Source organism: Gallus gallus, chromosome 1 (genome assembly GCF_016699485.2).
Source record: "Gallus gallus isolate bGalGal1 chromosome 1, bGalGal1.mat.broiler.GRCg7b, whole genome shotgun sequence".
Lineage (NCBI taxonomy): Eukaryota > Metazoa > Chordata > Aves > Galliformes > Phasianidae > Gallus > Gallus gallus.
Window position 1 is genome coordinate 184,310,312 of NC_052532.1, and position 23,762 is coordinate 184,334,073.

Below are 23,762 nucleotides of genomic sequence, written 5' to 3' on the forward strand. Positions count from 1 at the left end.
GTGGAAATGTTTATATCAGGAGTGAAGCAGCACCTTGTAGGACTTGTGATTGTTCTGTGAAAATTCAGTGGTTCAGTAGAGCCACTGAAAGGGGGGAAAAAAGGGTGGAAGAACAGGAAACATAAGATTACAACATGGTTATTTGATATCATAAACTCATGAATTCAAAGGTCAACAATAGCCATGACATGTGTCACAGTTTGACCTAGTTTGGCCTAGTGTCCATGACAGGATATGTTATATCCCACATGAGATTCCAGAGAGAAGGGATCCTGATCTTGATTAGAAGTAAACATTACGTCAACACAAAAAAACACCTAGGCATAAATTGGCTCAGTCTCAGGCTTTATCAAGTCAAAGTCCATGCTGATAAGTAGCATAAGTTAAGCCATAATAATGCTATGTGGAACTGCTCTTCCAGAGGTGCACCCATCATTACTCATGGCACAGCTGTGCCCAGCAGCAGGTCCCTGTTGGAGTAGCTGGAGCTACTCTGCTCTGACATAGGGCACTTCTGGGTCCTGCTCAAAATGTTGCAGTGTAAACCCAATGCAATAGACCACAAGATAGATCACTTATAAATATAGCATTGATAATACGTGTATAACATAAGTATCGAAGAAAATAAGTAAAATTACAAAGTCTCACTTATGACCAATGTACTTATTTCCAAGGATGTGGAAGTAAAGGTCTAGGTAGTATTTTTCTCTTATCACACAGAGTCCTCTTTTTCTTCCTCTGCATCCAGTAGCCTATTGATGACTAGAAATCATTCAGCCCTATTTTTAAGATTTCTGCTTTTTCTCAGCTCAGTGAAGTGATTTTAAAACATGAAGCAGATATTTCATAAAGAAAAGAGGATTTTTTTTAGAATAAAAGGCAGCAAGTTTTCTGGTTCAAAGACTGAATGGCATTAACATAAAGGGTGTGTTTGTGGGAGAATGGTAATTAAGGGCAGAATCACATCTTTCAGAAATCAGGAATGGACAGAAAGAAGGGATCAGTCAAAGCCACATGCTGAGGAAGTAATTTTGGGTAGGAATGTAGTACACAGTATGGAATTGAGAGGAATTAAAGCAGTGTTGCTGAATAGCTTTGAATTAATACAAATGCAGACAAAAAATTGTGCAGAATAGGAAGATGCAGAAGGAAAAGAGACTATTAACAGCATGTGATCCTTGCAGAAGTAAATTTTTATAGAGGCAGATAAACATAAACTGATGTCTGATTAAATTGACCAGTAATTATCTGTTTCTCTGTTCACCCTTCAACAACTGCATGTTCCTCCATTGTTTCCTTCCCTACAGCAATTAGAAGAAGACTATTCACATATGTTGTGAGACAGAATAGCATAAAGAAATATTTTACTTCCATACCATTAAGGAAAACATAATTTTGAGGGTATGATCTTATTCTATGTATGGGTTTATTTTTCAGAGTTGCATTCATTTTGGTGAATTTAGTGGCTCCTGGGATCCTTCTGTTCTGCATAAAGCACACACTACCATCAATGCTGGTGCATTGTTGCATGTGTTTTTCTACCCATCTAAATTCAACACTCCTAACTCTAATCACTGGTAGTACCAAGAGGCTGTTTTGAAACCACTGATTTGGAACTGACTTTAAGGACCAGAGCTCTGCAGACATTTCATTAATGTTCTGTAATACAGGAGGTTACAAGAGGCTGTTCTTTCCATTCTGTGTTATAAGGTTTAAGGATGAAAGTTTTTCACAAGTATTATTTAAAAGACAGTACTGTGTTCATTTTTTCCAAAAATCCAGATATAAATTTGTTATTCCAGTGCCTGAAAAAGAATAAGACTTCTTCGTTGCAGTGATTTAACCTGGCAGGCAGCTAAACACCACTCAGCCTTTCATTCTTTCCTCCCACCTCCCAGTGAGATAGAGGAGAGAACTGAAAAAATATATATATAACACTTAGGTTGAAATAAAAACTATTTACTAAGGCAGAAAAAGAAAAGAGAAATAACAGTAATAATAAAGATTTGTATATTTACACACACTCACCAAAAAAAAAAAAAAACCATAACAACAGCAACAAAAAACAAATGATGCACAAAGCAATTTCTCACCGCCTGCCAACCAATGCCCATCCAGACCCAAGAAGCAGCAGCTCCCCTGGCTAACACAGGTCCAACATGATGTCATATGGTATGGAGCATCCCTGTGGTCAGTTTGGGTCATCTGTCCTGGTTTTGTTCTCTCACAACTCCCTGTGCACTCCCCGCCTGCCTTGATGGTGAGACAGTACAAGACGCTAAGAAAACTGAAATGTCCTCAGCTCTTTGCAGCACTGCTCAGCAACAACTAAAACATCAATGTTACATCAACATCATTTTTCACCTAAAGCCAAAACATAGGATAATACCGACCACTATGAAGAAAATCAACTAATTCCCAGATGAAATAAGGACATTTTTCATGGTAATTCCAGCGATGAAAAGCAGAACATCACTACAGTTTACCTACTATGATGGAGAATATTTTGGAAGCTATCTGTTTGGTCAAGGTAAATGAGATTATCACATAATATTTTATTGTATTTTCATATGTAGTATTTTCTCCATAATTTGACTATATTTTGCTATACTTACTTTGGAGGAGATTTCTATCTGAAGCTGCATTTTTTGAGGGAAAAAATCCTCTTATCTTTCTTTTACTTTCTCCTCCCTCTTTTCTTCCCTCTAGGTATTAGGGGTTTTATTCTCAGCAAGGTAAATAATCCCTTAACATTTTTCATGCTCATTTATTCCATGGCATCAGTAGTGGCTGTTAGCAAGTTTTGTTTTCATGGGACTGATTTTCTTTATACAGACATTTTTCTGCAGAAATCTGTATCACATAGATTACTTCAATTGAACTGCCAAAGTGACTTCAAAGGGTAACAAGTTTGAGGCACTGTTAAACTAGGTTAAAAATCAGTGATCTACAGCTGAAAGCCTGAGCAACTAGAACTCATTAATCCTCTGTGTAAAATGCTTTCTGAGCTTCTGTGCATTATACTTTTAGTTACTTTTTAGCACCATTTTTTTTTTCAAACTTACAACTTTAACTGAATGAGGACATTTTATGTTTCCAGTCCAGATATCATGAGAAGTTGGATCATATGAAGGCATAAATTATTAAGAATTAATTAAGAACAGAAGTGACTTGAAAAATCAGTGTACTTCTGTGTGTACAGACCAATAGGGCATGTGTTTCAAGATCTCTGTGAGTCAATGAGAATTTTCATTTAAATCATGAAGAATTTCACATATAAATCTGTGAATACAAATCAAATATAATTTGTTGTCAGAGAATAGTGAAAAATGGGTGCATCATCTGTTTGCCTCTATACTTCTGCCTTCTCTTTGCACAACAATTCAGAATAAAAAAGTCAATGCACATTATTTCTTAATTCTATATCTTGCGACCCATGTTTTCTATGCAGTAACTATACTAAAATTATTGACTTCTAGGCAAGTTCAGAGATAAAAAGGAGAGAGTATCTCTCAGCAATAAAGATAAATTTTAAACATTCTACTGAAGTACGGTAATTTTAGAAAGTAGATTTTAGTTTTCATGATGTCACCAAGAACTTGACATTTTTGTCTGAGTGAATTTATTATCCATGAAAAATACCAGACCAACGATAGTAAAGATGAAATTACTTTATTCATTGACATATATTCTTCAACACTAACCAGCAAAAGGTTTCTCAAGAGGATGGAGATAGTCAGACATTCACTTTTGGCTGGACACTCTCATCTTTGATGAATGATATCTTATTGTATTATTCCACTGGGACTAAATATAGCAAAAAGCAACTGCTAATTGGCGAGTAGAAGAATCTTCCATTTAACTTCATCAGATAGATGAAGTCACAAAGTTATGAAGACTGGGCTTCTTCCCCCTCATTTTTTGAGGAAAATCTGCTTCATGACAGTTGATTATTCTGGTTGATGTACTCAGAAGTCTCTTCAGCTTATACAAGATCAATTTATTGGCTGGATATGGTTCATATTTCAGAATGAAGTCCTATCAACAATCCTGACAGTGTCTGGGAGGTTACTTCCATATGCCCCAAAAGCATCTCTAAGCCAAAACTACCCTCAGTAAGACAGTTGTTGCATCAGTCCTTTTCAACCGCATCTGCAATTTTAATATTTGCTGTAAAATCCTTGTATATTTACATTAATCCTCCCAGAGCCTGTGACAAGATAGGGAAAGATATTACCACTTCATTTCCATAAAAGCTTCCTCTTTCCATAGCTAGTTTTCAAGGAAAAAAAATATAATTCTCTTTGTAGGTATAAAATAATCTTCACGGCTGATGGGAAAATCAGTACTGAATGAGGAGTGGCTTTGGTTAGAAAGATTGTAAGTAAACAATTGGATCATAGTTTTGTGACAGTAACATTAGAAGAGATGACAAAATGTGGTCAATTTTTATCAAGCTGAAATAGTCTGCTCTCTAAATTGTTCTGACATTATTCATGGAAAAACGAAGAAAGAAAAAGCAGCAGCATATTTTTGATATCAACATGCAGCGATATATCTAGCATTTTACAGAAAAAAAAATGTTGTCATTACACAAATATTGAAGGTTGCAATATGATACCAGTGAAAGAGAGGAAGAGCCAGCTGATTTGAAATTCCTGACAATAGCTTGACTAGACTGCTGTAATTTTCTCAAGTCTCGTTGTTCAGAGCAGACTATCATGTCAAGATAATGCATTCATAGCAAAATAAATGACTCTTTATGTTGGTGTGTATTAGTTGTTAAGCAGGTAGCAATTTTTACAGTTTTGTGGAAAAGCAAAAGGACTACCAGAAACTTCACTGACTTTAAAGTTTTAAATTTTAATTCTGCTAATCTTTTGTGACTCTACTGAATATTATGCAGAGACATAGGGATTATCCCATGGATATGTCATTGTCTTGAACATTTCAGCTCGGTTTCATCTCACTCTGTCAGTGCAGAAGGACTTTTAAAGATTCAGCCAGTTCATTTTGTGACACTAGTCAGTGTAGCAGTTGGAAATTTCAGAGAAAAGCAGACATTACCTGTTGTTTTGCATCAGATTTTCTCCTATAAAATAATTTCAAAATAAAATATATTTCTCTTTAACTCTAGGCAAACTCTGATTTTATATGCAGAAGCATGAGGATTTTGAACATCTAATACACTTTATATTTTCATATGTACATATTCTTCCATGTGACCTACTAATTCATTGAAAACAGTAAAATAAGATAGCAAAGAAGTTCATAGGCTAGTTAGAATTGCTTGTTTTTGTCAGTTGTCTTTGAATGCTTTTTCTCAGCTGTCATATGGTAAAATAAATAGGAGCAGTTGTATGTTCTTCAGTATATCACTGTCCAATATATGTACAGGTAGCACGTTACCTATTATTAATTACTTCTAAAAACTAAAGAATACATATATTTAAGTATTGTTTTCTAAAAAACTTTCTGTACTTCTGTCTATTTCTTTTGATATATAATTTCCCTTTTCTCTATATTTGAAGGTGTAACGATAAGAAACATATGAAGTATGTCACATGAGAAAAAGCTGTTTGTAATTTTTCTTTTCATTGAATTAAATGTTACACAGATATGGCCAATTTGATATGCATCTTACAGATCTTGTACCATCCTAATTGACTTCTACTAAAATAAAGCAATGTCCAGCCAATGGGACCAGATACACAGTAAGAGCAATAAGATTTATCTTGCTGCAACTAAAGTTTTTAATCATCTTACCTATGTAGAGACTGCCCTCAACAGGAGTTAATTACTAAAAAGACTGATTTTAACATTTTACATTCTAGATCTCAGGGAGAATTAGACATAAATATTTCAGTCAATGAAACAGTCCACTCAGTTACTTAAGTGAGCTTTTTTTTTAATATATGTATATTGTAATGAGTAAAATATTAACTGCTTTGCGCATAACATTTTTGTTTCATTATCCTGTAGTAACATTAAACTTTCCAAGACACAAGGGGTGAATTGACAGATTGAACCAAACAACTACTTTTAGAACTGTAAACCTTTCAAATTAATACATGGAAGATGAAGTTAATTGTATATATATTCCTCCCCCCCACTTTTAAGACAGCAGTTTGAAAATAATGCTTGGAAAAGCCAGCAGGAAGTCATGGAGAGTGACTTTGTCTGTTCATTCTCTTCTTTTGTACTCTCCTTTAGAGTATTTACTAGAAGGAAATGTTACGATAAACTGAACTGTTCCAAGAAAAATTGTTCAAAACCTCACTACCTCTGCCCCTTCAGTAAAGGTTATCTTTTTTTCCACATCTTAATTCTCCAAACTGATGAGTTTTATGACAAGCTGTGAACTTCTGCTTTCCTATTTCTATAGGGGCCAGCAAAATCATGCTTTTATTTTATTTTTTTATATGTTTTTAATTATTTTTGTCAAGAAGGAAAGAAATAATGACAGACACACAAACGTTATGGAATAATCTGTAACACACTATTGCAGAATTGCCCAAAACATTGACCAGCTGTGCAAAGTGCAACACAAATGCACCAAAAAAAAGACCAATTTGCCCCAGAAACCTGGCCAGCAGATCTGTAGGTTTTGAAGGAAATAGACCTTGCTAATCTGAAGGAAAGAGTAGGGAAATGATTTGAATTATCTCTGTAATATTAAGTCCTTGTTTTCTTATGTCACAAGGCACTTGAGCTTGACAGTTCAGGACTAATGGGATATTAAGGAAATATATCATGATATTTCTTGATTTCCAAAAAAACCACACAGCTACTTTCACCTTACCAATCACGCCAAGAAAATTCAAGTTATGCATTCCCTCTGCACACCTGATAAATGCCTACAGCATTCTCACTGCCTTCCCACATTTGATTTCAATACACTCTCTTTCAATGTTTGATTTCAAAATGACATCGTGAATACAATTTGTGATAAAGGTATTCCTTCTCAAAAAAAATCACAAACAAAAAAAAGTACAGACTAATTTTTTTTTTACTTCCTAAAGACAAGGAAATACAAGTAATAACAGCCTGAAGCAAAGTAATGTACTTCTCTTCAATAAAGAGTTAGAACAGATAGGTACACAGTGTAATTAAAAAGCACATCTTTTTCTGCCCAGAAAGCATGATCTCTCCTTGGGTTATCTCCCCAAAAGATCATATTATCCAAGTAATCAAAAGGCCTATTCAATGTTACATATAAGCATTGTTCCAGAAACAAATACTAAAAGCTGGGAGACCCTATTACTTGTTGGGTGACTGCATAATTTTTTTCCATCTTTTTTCCATACAATTTGTATTCTTTATTGCACAGTTGGAGTAGGTTTTCTTCCCTGTCTAAACCCATGCTGGTTGGCTGATCCTTTTGGAGCATGAACATCTTCAGGCAGAGACAAAATTGAATCCTGATTTTCCTCTTCGTAAATGGATAAAAATCTGTTAGTGTTATTGAGTTATTCAGTTAGTTTGTTCTGATAAGTGCTCATTAAATAAATTTTAAAATAACAAAAATCATATTCAGCTCTAGTCAAACAATCTCTTCAAGAGACTTAGGTAAATTTCCACATAGACTATGATCCATCAACAGATGAATATTCCAGACATTTTCTGGATGTTTCCTTCCACCTAACTGCAGGTGTTTTTATTTCAGAAATTGCTACTCAAGGAAAGTGTCAATGTCATCAAAGTGATTATATGATTGAGAGCTTATGGGTCAGAATAAAAGCGAAGGCCAATAAGACTGATATTATCATGGGAGTCTGCTACAGGCCCCCCATCCAGGATCAAGAGGTGGACAAGACACTTTATAGACAGTTGGGTGAGGTCTCAAGGTCTCTCCTCCTTGTTCTTGTGGGGGACTTCAACTTTCCAGACATCTGCTGGAAACAGCAGATAGGGAACAGTCCTGGAGGTTCCTAGAGTGTGTGGGAGATAACTTCCTGACACATCTGGTGAGGGAGCCAACAAGGGGAAACAAAATCCTGGACCTGCTGTTTGTTAACAGAGGAGGTCTTGTGGGGGATGTAGAGGTTGGAGGCCGTCAGGGGCATAGTGATCATGAGATCCTTGTTGAACCACAGAGGGGAGTCAGCAGAACTGCCTGTCTGGACTTCTGAAGGGCAGACTTTAACCTCTTTAGGACCATGGTTGAGAGGGTCCCTTGGGAGGTAGTTTTGGAGAGTGTGGGAGCCCAGGAAGGCTGGGAATACTTTAAGGAAGTTATTTTAAAGGTGTGGGAGCTGACCATCCCAAGTCACGAAGACAAGCCGTCAGGCAGGGAGGCCCGAATGGCTGAACAGAGACCTCTGCCTGGAACTCAAGAACAGAAGGAAAGTTTATGGTCTCTGGAAGAGTGAACAAGATACTTATGATGATTACAGGTATGTAGTGAAGCTGTGCAGGCAGAAAATTAGAAAAGCCAAAGCCCAGCTAGAACTGGACTTGGCCACTAAGGTAAAGGAAAACAAATATTTCTATAAATACATCAACAGCAAGAGGAGGACTACAGAGAATCTCCATCCCTTGTTGGACACCGAGGGCAACTTGGTGACCAAGGATCAGGATCAGGCTGAGGTGCTTAATGCTTTCTTTGCCTCAGTTTTTAGTAGTAAGACTTGTTACTCCCTAGGAACACAGCCCCCTGCGCTGGTAGATAGGGATGGGGAACAGAGTAGGCCCTGCATGATCCACAATGAGATAGTTTTGGACCTGCTCAGAAATCTGGATGCTCACAAGTCTGTGGGGCCGGATGGATTGCACCTTAGAGTGCTGAGGGAGTTGGCGGATGTGGTTGCCAAGCAACTCTCCATCATCCTTTGGCAGTCCTGGCTAACTGGGGATATCCAAGTTTTTGTGTTATCTGTTTAATTGCCCTTCATAAATGCAGCAGAACACATAGACTACTCAGAAAGATATTCTTTTTTATTTTTCTCTATAATTTTAAATATTTGAGAAAAGGGGTAGAAAAGTGAAAGTTATTCCACTAGCAGCTAAATTTGTTATTCATTTATTTCGTATAGCAGAAATCTAAGAGAGAAACATAAATCTTAAAGATATTTTTATGGAATAGTCTACAGGGATTAGGCATAAGATCTTAAGAAGCCTTGATTATTTTTTAATGTGAATATATTTAATAACGAGAACAAAGAGGAGGAAAACGAAATATCTTTTCCAGACTGACCGTATAATACCTTCTCTGATGTTTCTACATTTCTCAACAATTTGGAGTATGTGAGAGCTCTTATTTCATTTGCTATTTCCTCTAAGAAGAGCTAGTTTGCTGCTGTACTCTATCAAGATGCATATGGAAGGCAGCAGTATTGAGCATTTCTACTGTATGTCCCAGCTCAAACTCAAATTCTGTCCAAAGAAACACAGAAGAGAAGACTAGCACTTTGCTCACTATCCTACCCTCTTGCACCTTTTCCTCTGCCAGCCTAACCACCTGAAGATGCATCTCTGAAAGGAAAATTATGTAATTTGACAGGGCACCATGAGGAGATCTAGCAAGCAGATAGCTGACAGATTTCTAGTGTTCTTTCATATAGTATATTCTTTGCCTTATAATCTTAAAGCTCTGGAAATGGACCATCATCAAGTTGATCTTCATTTCAAGAGTTCTCTTAAAATTCTTTTATTTTTCATCACAGGAAAAGTGACACAGTATTCTAAGGAAGCACTGATGTGTTATCTACTAATAGCCTGCTTCTCAGAAAATAAAACAGGTATGTGTTTACCTATGTCCTATGGCATTGTATTTATGCAATTCCTCATTTATGATTTAGCACAGTGGAAATAAGAGGGAGAAAATATGGGTCTCTGGTCAGAAAAATTCCAATACAACAGTATTCTATATTATTCACTGGGTTTTTGAAGGATTATATTATGTTTTTTTAATGTGCTTAGTGTACTGAATTTAAAATACTTTGTAGATGCAGAAGGATTTAAAATGTTCAGCATGTAATTTACAAAATGCCATTATTTTTCCTGGGCCATTGAGATACTCTAAACTAAAAAGTGATAAATATTTCTTATTAGATACATTATTTTTATGGATATAAACTTTTAAATCAAACAATCTATTGCTAACACATTGTTTGATATTAAAGTTCATAGAATTTAAACAGTTAAACAATTGCACAGCTTGACAGTAAATGTCTGAACCTGTGTAACCTGACTGAATCCTTACTGGGAGGAGTAGGTAAAAGAGTCTGGAATGAAGGAGTGAAGTTGAGCCTCTTGCTATTGCTGGATGAGGCTTTTGTCTTCCTTCCCATGTTTTTCTTTTCCATGGTCTACTGCCAAACAAACAACAAAAACACTATTATCTGGTGTCTTTATAGACATCTAACAGTCCACAGGACACAAATAGCAAGACACTGCAGTAAAGTACTTAAAAAATGTATCAATCAATTTCTAACTCATTAAGAAATTATCTTTAAGAACTCCCACAAGACTAGAGAAGGTGGACCAGAATACAGCTTTTTGTAAAGGAAAATGATTTGAACAAAACTATGTACATATTCATTCTGAAATCTGTAAATATCCAGAGAAAGTACTGAATGATCTGTCTAGCAAGTAACAAGATGATAATAGAACAAACATTTTCCAAGACATTTGTGTCAAAACATATTGTCAGACCAAATTTTCCTCTGATGCGGTAACTGACATAGAAAATAAGGAATTTAGAATCTATTTAATATCTTTTGACAAACCTTTTTACACTTAATTGTATGTTTCTGGTAGGAAATTTTCCTTCTGATTGTCAACAACCAGACCAGGTTGCCCAGGGCTCCATCCAACCTGGCCTTGAATACCCCCAGGGATGTGGCATCCACAACATCTCTGAGCATCCTGTACCAGGGCCTCACTACCTTCTGAGTACAAAATTTCCTCCTAACAGCTAATCTAAATCTCCTCTTTTTCAGTTTGAAACCATTCCTCCTTGTCCTATCACAATCAGATCATGTCTAAGTCTTTCTCCCTCCTGTTTATAAGCTCCCTTCAAGAACTGAAAGGCCATAGTGAGATGTCCCAAAAGCCTTCTTGTCTCTAAGCTTAACAATCCCAGAACTCTCAGCCTATATTCATATGAGAAGTGTTCTAGTCTCCAGACTTATTCATACAGCTTTAGTGTTATAACACATATCTGTGAATTCTGTAGGAGGAAACAAGTGTCCTAGGTCTTTTATAATTAAATGTTTTTTTAATAATTAATTGTCAAAATAAGTTAAATCTTGGAATAGATGAATGAGTGTAGGACTGGGAGAGGTAGAGATGGTCTCCTGTCTTGGAAGGGATCAATGAGGAACTCTAAGATAAATCAAAGGCAATTTTTTATTCTGTTTCCTCCTGAGGAAGCCATTAGGAAGCGGAGTGTCAAATTTTATGTGGAACATGTTACCACCATCTGAACTGTCACAAGTCCATGGGACCAGATCTGCTCCACCGTATGGTGCGGTGCTGGCAGGGGTGATTGCCCAGCCGCTTTTGGCCATCTATCAGCACTCCTGGTTATCTGGAGAGATCCCAGAGGATTGGAGGTTTGCCAATGTGACTCCCATCTACAAGAAGGGTTGTAAGGAGGATCCGGGGAACTACAGGTCTGTCAGCCTGACCTCGGTACCAGAGAAAGTTATGGAGCAAATCATCTTGGGTGAGATTACACAGCACATGTGTGGCATACAGGGCATCAGGCCCAGCCAGCACAGGTTTATAAAAGGCAGTTTGTGCTCTGTTCTTGACCAACCTCATCTCTTTCTATGACTGGGTGACCAGACTGGTAGACGAGGGAAAGGCTGTTGATGTAGTCTTCCTAGACTTCAGCAAAGCCTCTGACAGTCTCTCACAGTATTCTCCTGGGGAAACTGGCTGTCCGTGGCCTGGACAGATACACCCTTCTTTGGGTAAGGAACTGGCTGGAGGGTCATGCCCAAAGGGTAGTCATTAATGGTGTTAAGTCCAGCTGGTGACCCATTACAAGTGGTGTCCCCCAGGAGTAGGTACTGGGGCCCATCCTGTTTAATATCTTTACTGATGACCTAGATGAGGGGATTGAGTGTACCCTCAGTAAGCTTGCAGATGACACCAAGTTGGGAGGTAGTGTTGATCTGCCTGAGGATAGGGAGGCCCTTCAGAGAGATCTAGATAAGCTGGATTGCTGGGCTGAGGTGAATGGAATGAGGTTCAACAAAGCCAATTGCTGGGTTCTGCACTTTGGCCACAGTAACTCCATGCAGTGCTATAGGCTTGGGGCTAAGTGGATGGATGACTGTGAAGAGGAAAGGGACCTGGGGGTGTTGGTTGATGCTAGACTGAACATGAGCCGACGGTGTGCCCAGGTGGCCAAGAGGGCCAATGCCATCCTGGCCTGCATCAGAAATAGTGTGGCCAGCAGAAGCAGAGAGGTAATCATCCCCCTGTACTCAGCACTGGTGAGGCCGCACCTCGAGTACTGTGTTCAGTTTTGGGCCCCTCACTACAAGAAAGACATTGAGGCTCTGGAATGTGTCCAGAAAAGAGAAGGGCAACGAAACTGGTAAAGGGTCTGGAGCACAGTTCTTATGAGGAGCAGCTGAGGTAGCTGGGATTGTTTAGTCTGGAGAAGAGGAGGGTCGGGGAGACCTCATTGCACTCTACAACTTCCTGTAGGGAGGTTGTGTTGAAGAGGGGTCTCCCAGGCAACAAACAGGATCCAAGGAAACAGTCACAAGTTGTACCAGAGAAGATTTAGATTAGATATAAGGAAAACCTTTTTCTCTCAGAGAGTGGTCAGGCACTGGAATGGCCTGCCCAGGGAGATTGTGGAGTCGCCGTCCCTGGCAGTGTTCAAGAGGTGTCTGGATGAGGAGCTATAAGGTATGGTTTAGTAGCCTGTGGTAGTAATGGTGATGGGAGGACAGTTGGGCCAGATGATCTTGTAGGTCCTTTACAGCCTTTTGATTCTATGATTCTGTGATTCAATGATTCTATGATTCACCATGTTACTGAACATATGGATATTGAGAGAGTTAGAGACAACACCAGAGGTCTAGTCCAACCTCCTTGGAAAATCCATGTTGAGTGTTCTCATTTATCTTCTTCACTTTCTGTGCTCAACAAAGATTCTGAAGGACACTAGCTTCTTGATTTTTCTAAGGAACAAAATGAGACCAAGCACCACAGATTGCCCTTCCTCCTATTTTTGAAGCTGAGTGTAAGAATGGTTTTTCTGGGCATCATATGATCTCCACAACCTTGTTAATAACGACATAAGTGGTCCAACAATAATAGCAGTCATAGAAAGTAACGCTCATACAGCTTAAAGTGTGGGATTCACCTCCAGATGGATTCTCATAAATTTAGTATTGACAGTACCTTACTGATTAGAAGCTGAGTTGTATCTTGCATGCCACTGATTGCTTTGACTACTTCTGAAGTCAATACAATAGGAATTCATGTAGCTGGTTTACAACTAGAATCTTACATATAAAATCCTTCTTTAAATATTGTCATTGCAAATGGCATTCCACTACTCGTCTCAATGAAAAGCAACAGAAGAATTAGAGTGTCATAGTGAATCTTTCTTAGCATAACTAAAATAAAGAAATCCATCTGAGCAAAATAAGTACTTTGAAATTGATTGCTTTTCTGTTACTTAAGGAACATCTGTCTTAAATTACTTTGATGTGAAAAATCAAGCATTCAAGACTATTCCATAAAGCACAGGAGCATGTATAAGAACATCATTTTTATTCTTTGCAGGGATCTTCACTCAAATACAGGGTCCTTATTTCTCCAAGATTACTGTTATTTTTATTATTAATGACACCATGTCATCCACTGTGTAAAATGCATCTCAAGTAATCTTTCTCTACTTTCTACCACCACCCATAATATTTTACTATGGAATTCGAGAGCAGTGTTGTTGCTGTTTTAGTAATAATCCATTTATGTAGTACTAACCTTACATCACCTTTGCTACACTTTCAACTCTCAAATTCTTATTTAATTAGAAAAAAATAGCCTAGAGACCCTCTCACCTGGACCTCCATTATGTACTTAGTCATGTAGCTGTACTATAAATTTCACAAAGCATACAATATAAATAACATATATAATCAGAATAAATATGTTTGCTAAGGGCTTACAAACTGGTGGTAAATCCTCTTTTTTTTTTTTTTTTTTAACAGGGAGCTGGAAGTGCACAAGGAAAAATGTAAGTTCAAAAACTGAACAAATAATAAAATGAGCACTAAGATAAGATACAAATCATTTCATTTTCTCATTATTATATGTCGTTTATACAAAAAATCTTACAAAGATTCCCACTTGAACTCTTCTTTACAGAGACTGAGGTTGATGTTTTCAAATGTTTCTAGAAGAGCAGAATCTTCCATTTGTTGCTTTTACCAAATCCTTAGATTAAAAAAATAATAATAATTACTACTGACGTTTTTATGTGTCACTATGGAAAGTTTTGATACAAAATATAAAATTTTAGTTTATTTATACTGTTTTAAACAGAATTCTGAGGTGTATAGGTGATTCTGCCCCTCAGCTCTGCTCTTGTGAGACACCACCTGGAGTACTGCACGCTGTTCTGGGGCCCCCAACACAAGAAGGACGTGGAGCTGCTGGAGCAGGTCCAGAGGAGGGCCAAGAAGATGATCGGAGAACTGGAGCACCTCCCCTACAGGGACAAGCTGAGGGAGCTGGAGCTTTTCACCCTGGAGAAGAGAAGGCCTCAGGGGAACCGTATAGCAGCCTTCCAGTACCTGAAGGGGGCCTACAAGAGAGGTGAGGAGGGACTTTTCTTATAAGCACATAGTGACAGGATGAGGGGGAATGGTTTTAAAATGAAAGAGGGTAGATTTAGACTAGATTTTAGGAAGAAATTCTTTACTGTGAGGGTGGTGAGATACTGGAACAGGTTGCCCAGAGAGGTTGTGGATGCCCCCTCCCTGGAAGTACTCAAGGCCAGGCTGGATGGGGCTTTGAGCGACATGGTCAAGTGGAAGGTGTCCTTGCCTATGGAAGGGGTCTGGAATTAGATGATCTTAAAGGTTCATTCCAACCCAAACCATTCTATGATTCTATATAGCAGCAACAAGTAGTTTAAACTTGGCAATATTCATTGAGGAGAAAAGAGTATAAGGAACTCCAATAAATGAAGGTCTGTAGTACAGAAAAAGGTCTTAATAAATTCTGACGTTTGTAGTCCTTTCCTAGTGTAGACATAAGTCACATATATAAATTTAACAAACAAGCAAACAAAAAACCTCTTGAGATGTCATTAGGTTTATGTGCAAATGGATGGACAGTATCATACACTTAAACTGACTGTATCAATGAAAAATTAGCCCAGTTCTACACCCTCTGATTCTGGGATCATAGTCCAGATAATCACCATGAAGAGCCTTAAGTAGAGTCTACTGAATCATTCTAATAATTTTCCTTAGTTTTTACATCTTGCCTGTTGCCAGGAAACTGAACATGTAATGATAAAATTCTTCTATCTCCATTTTGGACACTTTGTACAGAATACTCACATTTCAGCATCTTCATTGATTCCCAGACCCCTTCATTTTTTACATATTAAAAGTTTCAACAAAAATCAACTTTGTCCTAAATTTTTGTCAAGCACACCAACTTTGCTGTTGCAGCATGTCTCTGAACAAATAAATATCCAAGTGCACTTTTTCATAATTTTCTGTCAATTTTTGGACCTGAAATAATATTATTTTGCTATGATTATGCGTAGGAATTTATTTTTGACTGCACTTAACTACTTTCTTTTTATCTGTTTTTCTTAATCCAGATTTAGCTGTCTTCCTGATACAAATTTATTTGTTCTGCTAAAAGGGTGTTAGATGTCAGATATTTTCTACTTTTACATTATTACTTTTGCTGAATCTTTCAATAATAAATGATTTGCATGCCTTCTACATATGTATTAAAATACTATTCTGCACTGAAATCTACTTTGGTATTTCCTACTTGTTTATCATACTGCCTTATGATTTTCACACATGAAATATACCTGCTCTCCTTAGGAATCCTGTAATATCCTGAAATACTAAAAAAAAAAATACTACAAAAGAACAGTTAGTATGAAAATCAGCCTGTGACAGAGCTCTCATGCAAAACTGAAGACACAACAAGAGCAAATTCATCTTTTCTGTATCGCTGGCATGAGACAAAACATTTGTGAGACTGTTATGAAAGCCTGAGGTTTTTTGTTGGTTTCATAATGTATTGTAGTTACAAGGTTTTAAAAGATCAAAGGATTCAAGTTCTCCAAATACTTTCACCATATGAATGTATCTGAACTTTAAAATATAAAGAAATAAGAAAGACAGTCTTGATTTGAAATGAATATTCCTATATGCAATTGATTTTTGTCAGCCTTCATTGTCTTCTTCTACTTTTGGCCTCTGTGAAAAACTGTGTTCCAGTAATATTTTTAAAATGGAATAATATTTGGAATATCCTGTGCTGTCACACAGTAAAATTAATAGTGCTCTCAGTCATCATATACAAGAATAAAACCACTAGTTAAGGTCAAAATTGACATCCTGTACTTGGCTTAATTTTAGAATTACACAATTAAGAACACTAGTGAATTAAGAACTTTTTAGAAAACATTCAATTTTGATCTTTGCTGTGTACAAAAAAAAAAAAAGAGCATAGAGGATAGGAAGTAGGACAGCTCTTATATTCGCTGTATGTTTTTGATCATCTGCTACAAATAACTGCAGGAGTACTTTGCTTTGAATTCCCTTTGTTTATCATAAAGATAAAAATTTAATAAATTTTTGTTCACTGAAATGAGAATTTGCTGACAAAAAAATTACATTTCGCTACTTCCTGTGTGTAAAGAGGATATAAAGTGCTACTAATACAGTTGGCTTTCCATATGCAAGGGTAGAAATGGATACAAGAGGTTGAAGACAGTGAAGAGGCAAATGCACTATTTTCAAGTTACCTAGTATGCCATCTTCTGGAAATTCTTATGAAAGCCATAATTCTTGTATGGTCCCTTGCTATCTGATTTCTGGTGCTTCCATTACTCCTAGAAAAGTGTCCACCAGCTATCTCAAGGAAAAATACGTATAACCCTTCCTTATTTTTAGGGGACAGGAAAAGTGAGGGGAACACTATTTCAGCTGGACAGATCTTTTCAATTTGGCAATATATTTATGTAAGTGTCTTGTTTGTGTTGGAGAAATTTTGCTTGAATCAAGTATAAAAAGAACTTGTAATTATTACTCTATTTTGTAAAAACATGTAACAGTGATAAGTTGAAAGTATCCCAGGGTCCACTGTGTGAAAATATTTCCATTCTCTTTAGGGAGCATTCGTGTTAACTTTTAGCATCGTCTGATTCCTACACTCTCTGATCGGGTTTATTTAGTATTCCATGAATGGTGTGTGTAATGTATAGAATCAGATTTACTTATTTAAAGGCATTTCATGTTACAAGGAACTTCTGATTTTGCAGAGTGGTATAAAATATAATGAAAATACTGTGCAAATGTAAACTACCTTTAACAAAATTGCATTACACTGTTCAAACACAATAGTAATGTAATTCCCATTAGCTGTTTCTGTAACATAATCATCATCACAGTGCTAAAGTCCCCAGTTTCCAGAAAAGAATACATGGAGAAAAGCTAACTCAGGCTCATAGATCCCCTCAAAATTCTTCTTCTAGTTGTTGGGTCTTTTTTTCCTCTCTTATTGCTTAGTCGTATATTCACTCTTCCCAGACTGGTTCTGCTAACTCTCAGAGACATTTACACTTTTTTTAATGAACTGAGAGAGAAACATTTAAACTACAAATTCATCCACTGAACTCTTGATAGTAGTTTACCTAAAATAATGGAGAATAAGCCAACGTAAATTAGTCACACTCTGTATTATTCTCATGAGCTTCATGAACATGGCATGTTTGCCCATCTGCAGAGCTGTCTTATTCTTATGGGTCCCTTCAAACTTGGGATATCCCATGGTTCTATGATTCTTCTACTGTAAGCATTCATTCAGTGAATCATAAGTGCATAATGTATCATGGAAGAGTATTTTATTTATTTATTTATTTATTTTTAGTACTTGTGTTATTTAATATTCTTTTGTAAAAAAAAAATAATAAAAAAAGAAAATAAACTATCTGTGTAAAAGCTTCCTGCAAAGTGAAACTAAAAAGAAAAAAATTCTGCACAGGAAGGAGATTTTCTGTGACCACAGGGGATCCAATCCTTAGTCAAAGAAGCCACATGAATCTGCTGCTTGCAGTGGCTTTTTGGGTGCTCTGTCTTCTGACACATGCTGATCAGAGTTTGCTTCTTATCAAGCCGCAGTAATTTCTTTGTTTTCAGGGGAAGAATGTTACTTGTCACCTCCTTTCAGCTCCTCCTCAGGAAAGCACTTTAAGCAACTGCTCTGCTAGGGATTTACTTAACAGAAAGAATATGTTTGCATCCTGTTTTAATCAGAAAAGCTGCATGAATTGCAGTTAAAGTTTGAAGACTGTGTATAGGTCCATGATTAGAAAAAAAGTAGGATTGAGGAGTAGACAGCAGCGGAACACTGACATAGCAGTTGATGTACCTCATATTTATTCATAGTCTATTCACATAAAATGAATTTTGTCATGCTCTTATTAGCTCCTTTTAATTCACTACAACATATTAAACGAAGCAAGAGGCCCTTTACTCCACATCAAGTCCAATTAGCATCAACTGGGTTTTTCGATTTTGTTTTACGTGCACTGGAAGAAAACTACAGAGACTGTTTCTGACTGAAATGTTTGCACTTCACCACATGCAGAAACATATGATGCTGAAGTGACACTGAGGGATGGATTCTGTGCTACAGCCTCTGCATTGGGTAGCACTGGCAGGTCTGGAGAAAAATCTACTGTTGTGATCTCCATCTTGCTTCCTGAAACCTGGGATAGAACAGTTCTTCCTGAATTTGCCCTTTCCAAAATAACACTTGGTCATGCATTTGGTCTTAGGTATTAAGATTCATTGACTCTCTGACTCTGATCTGTTACTCAGAGAATAGTTGTATAGATCATCAGCAGAAACAGCTTTATTGATAATACTATGCTATACAGCGTACGTAGTTCATATCTACTGCTTCCAAAATAGAAAATCAGAAGGTTTTTGTTTGTTTGTTTGTTTGTTTTAAGGCAAAATTGCTTCAAATTTGATATCATGGAACAGTGTGTACACAAAGATGTTAGAATCCATTAAATGACTTTATTGCATTTACCTGAAACGTTCATTCTTTTATTATTTAATTTATCCACAAGGAAATGGGGTAAGAAAATGAGGGAATGGGAACTGAGGAAAGAAGAGGAGTTGCAGATGAGGAAACATACTTTCAAATAACTCCCTAGTCAAAGAAACAAAAATCAGGGACTCTGACACATATCAGCTATGGAATTAAGGGACTACTAAAAGAGGATGGCCTGTTACTTTATATCTCCTCTCTTAACTGTGTGGGATATCAAGCTGCCTGTTTTGTGCATTTAGTTGACTATACATAAATCAAATTTGATTAAACTTATTACACTTTCAAATCTCAGCACCAAATCACCTCTTCTTTATGCTGTTCCTTTATGCTGTGGTGTGTTCAGTGGAAATGTGAATAAAGTGCCACAAGCTGCATTCAAGAAGTGTCATATAATCTGGAAAATTCAGTCCTGAATAATTTTTCCAATATAAATTTGTAGTCTGTAGAGTTAATGTGCACCTGAAGTGGAGATAGTGCCAACATACATCACTAATTTCAATTCAATTGTTTTCATTTGCATCTATTATTACAATTTTGGAGTTCAAGCTTATCTTTAAGATTTTTGCTAGTATTTTTGCAAGCAACAAGTTTTTTTTTGTTGTTGTTGTTTGGTTTTTTTGTTTGTTTTTGTTTTTAACATGAGAGATTAAGGTCATAAGTATTTAAAATCATTTAGACTTTATTCTCTTTGGCCTTCAAGACTTCCACATTCTTTGTACTTATTTTTGTCAGTCTGGATATTCAGCTATTGCTGTCTTTGCAGACATTGTACATTCTGAGAAATATGAAACACTGCTTTTGCGTATTGTGTTAGCATACTGCATTTCATGAATCATAGTTTAATAATCTTTTGTAGTTTGCTTGGTAAATATTTGTTGACACTTCCTGTTTATTTGATATATTGCCACGTTCTTCCCTTAGGTACTCATTACATTCCTGTAGATCCAATCATAGCATGCTAATTTTTCAATTTTTGTTAAATAATCTTTAGTTGTGAAAATCTCTTTGTATTTGTATTACCTCTTTAAGAAAATACACTTTTTGTTTGTTTGTTTTTATGTACCAACTTCTTTAACATCTGCTAAGATGTTTTCCTAGATGCTCATATATTTTGCATTAGATATGCTTCCACAAAATTCAAAATTAAAAAAATATATATAAGGATTAAATCAACTTTCAACATGAATAAAAGATGCAGACTTTTTTATTAGTAGTACACATTCTTACATTTCTTAAATTATCTAATAATGTTTGTATATTTTTACAAAGTTTTGATTTTCCTTTTATATATTTTGATGTGCCATTCACCAATGAAATCCTGAATAGAATCGCAACACATAGCACAAAGTCTCTGGTATGAGCTATCAAAACATTCAGGAAGATAATGTCACCTGTTAAGGAAATAAAAACAGTTCCAGTGCTATGGAGTTCAGAGATGATTATGAATGGGTTTAGAAATGTCAACCTCTGCTTCATTAACGAGGATCACTGGGTTTGGAACTGTCAGAAAAGGTAGCACTACTTTCCTTGTTCTTTTATTAATTTATATCCTAAACCAGACACTATGACACTTTGTTTAAGTATTGTGAGCTCTGGTTTCAGCATGCCTTTCTTAGATCTCCTGAAGCTATACTTTGTATACAAGAGCTGAAGTTATTCAACCCAAGCTGATTTAAAGACAGCCTATTGGGATACCTTTCCTAATAATATGTTTCAACCACCACAAGCGGTAAACAAATAAAAAACAATGAATGTAGAAATATACCCAATCTAGACCACTGATTGTTCTAGACATATTGACTGTTTCATCTAGCAGTCATCAGAATGTCATCAACATAGAAATAATTTCATGCCGTTAATACCACAATATTTTTTCCACCATGAGACTGAAACTATGAGAGTCTTAAACACCCACATTTTCTATGTCAAATGCAGTGATGGCTTGTCAAAGAATCATAGAATCATTAAGGTTGGAAAAGACACTTAACATCATCTAGTCCAACTGTCCACCAACCACCAGTATTGCATTTCATAGCTAACATCAGTGTAAGAGCAATTTTCATCATAAGACATAAGCTTTGTTTTTTCAGTGTAGTCAGAAGGTTGTTATTGTTCTTCTTATGTGTACTACTGCATATTGAGAAAATCTCCTTTGTTGTGACAGAATTATGACTAAGCTCAAGAGCTCTCTCCATGCAACCAACTTCTAAACTAATCAGAGGTGTTAGGCAGTGGTATGCATAGAGTACTGCTCCTTTTGTCAAAATTCATTGCCATTAATGAAGTAGAATCTCTAAATCAAGGTCCAATGAATATTGGGTAAAAATATACTAGGGGACTCTGCACTAAAGACGTTTCCTGACTAGTTCTTAAGAATTTCAAGATTAGATGCAATAGGTGTTTTGTTTTGTTCTTTTGTTTGTTTGTTTGTTTGTTCTTAAGAATAGGTGCCAAAGAACTTGGGGGTCCTGGTAGATGAGAAGCTGGACACGAGCCAGTAGTGTGCGCTTGCAGCCTGGAAGGCCAACTATGTTCAGGGCTGCATTAAAAAAGGGGTGGCCAGCAGGGAGAGGGAGGTGATTGTGCCCCTCTACTCAGCTCTTGTGAAGCCTCATCTGCAGTACTGCATCCAGGCCTGGGGCCTCCAGTACAGGAAGGATGTGAAACACTTGGAGCGGGTCCAGAGGAGGGCCACTAAGATGATCAGAGGGCTGGAGCACCTCTCCTATGAGGAAAGGTTGAGAGAACCGGGCTTGTTTAGCTTGGAGAAGAGAAGGCTCTGGGGAAACCTCATTGTGGCCTTCCAGTACTTGAAGAGAGTCTATAAATAGGAAGGGGAGCAGCTGTTTACAAGGGTGGATAGTGATAAGACAAGGGGAAATGTTTTCAAACTGGGACAGGGGAGGTTTAGGTTAGATATTAGGAAGAAGTTTTTCACGCAGAGGGTGGTGACACACTGGAAGTAACAGGTTGCCCAAGGAGACTGTGGATGCCCCATCCCTGGAGGCATTCAAGGCCAGGCTGGATGTGGCTCTGGGCAACCTGGTCTAGTGGTTGGTGACCCTGCACATAGCAGGGGGGTTGAAACTAAATGATCCTTGTGGTCCTTTTCAACCCAGCCCATTCTATGAATGGTCAGATGACAACAGATGACAACAGCACCCACCAGCTAGTCACTTGAGACATTATTTCTAACTGATATCTTACCTTGAAGAAAGACCTACAGGTCCAGCAGGAAGTCCATTTGCTACGCACTTCACAAGGAAGTCCATGCAACTGATATTCCTATCAGAGTTCAAAACAATGAAACGTCAATCAAAAAATAGAAGATCTTGGAAGGGCAAGTATCACATTTGTTTTCTTATGGTAATTTGAAATAAACATTACAAAATAGAACAAAAGACAGTTAAAGAGATAGTTTTTTTTGTTTCTTTGTTTGTTTGATTTTTATAATTAAGATGACTTCTTATAGATTCAAATCTGTTACAGGATTAAGGATTATTCTATCCTCCACACCTTACATATATTCAAATTATTGTTAACAATCATATCATAGTTTTTTTTTTCCTTTTTCAAATGAAACATTAAAGCATAACAACTCAGTATGAAAGCTGCCCTCTATGCAATAAATAAATAAATAAATAAATAAAGATAGACAAATAATTAAATAAAAACCTCAACTCACTTGTCCCTGACTAAGTCCCTGACTTAACAGCATTTTATCCTCTCTTCTGAACTGTATAATTCATGGTTACCAGGTTTATTAATACTGTCATCGTGATACACCTCCATTACACTGCCTCACAAGGAGAAAGCAGGAAATGCGGCTGAAAGAGGACTGTCTACATCATACTTTACTGAACTACTGAAATAGCCCAAGGGAACTGAAGACCACTGAACATTATCTAGACACTCCTGAGGGATCAATCCCTTGACAGTCAGCATCTCTCCAGGCTGTTTTTCAAGAAGCTATATTGAGAAACCAGAGCATTCTGCCAAAGATTTGGAGAACTTCTGATCCAATCTTCAGGGATTTGAATTCTATATGCATTGTAATAGGTGAAAGATGAGTGAACAAAGCTACAGAATGGCAAGGTATATTGATAGAGAATCATCTTTTAGTAATATTTCTCTCTTCTGACTAAGAAAAGAGCTGATTTAAGGACAAGGGCTGGCAGAGGGTGTGTTTTGAGACATTTTCTGTCTATTCTCCAAACTGGCAGACAAGAAGAGCATGTCACATTCAACTAGCACTTATTCCAAAATCAAAAACAATAAATCTTACACTTTCTTAACACCTTGAAAAATCCAGTTACATATCTCTAAATCTGCCTGTGCATACCTAATTATGATTTGAAGATTCAAGTTTTAAAATGACCATATACTTCTTTGCCCCAGGTAGCTCCTTTAAGTCTTGATTGTTCTAACTGAACTCTATACAAAGACAAAAGCAGATTACATAT

General features: G+C 36.8%; 1 long non-coding RNA gene across 1 annotated transcript; it reads left to right on the forward strand.

Annotated features, from left to right (window-relative positions):
* Window positions 1-2,243: 2,243 nt before the first annotated feature.
* Window positions 2,244-21,787, forward strand: LOC121108998. The gene is made up of 3 exons (XR_005843689.2): window positions 2,244-2,530; window positions 9,666-9,740; window positions 14,187-21,787. It is a non-coding gene; the product is annotated as an uncharacterized LOC121108998 (long non-coding RNA).
* Window positions 21,788-23,762: the final 1,975 nt, after the last annotated feature.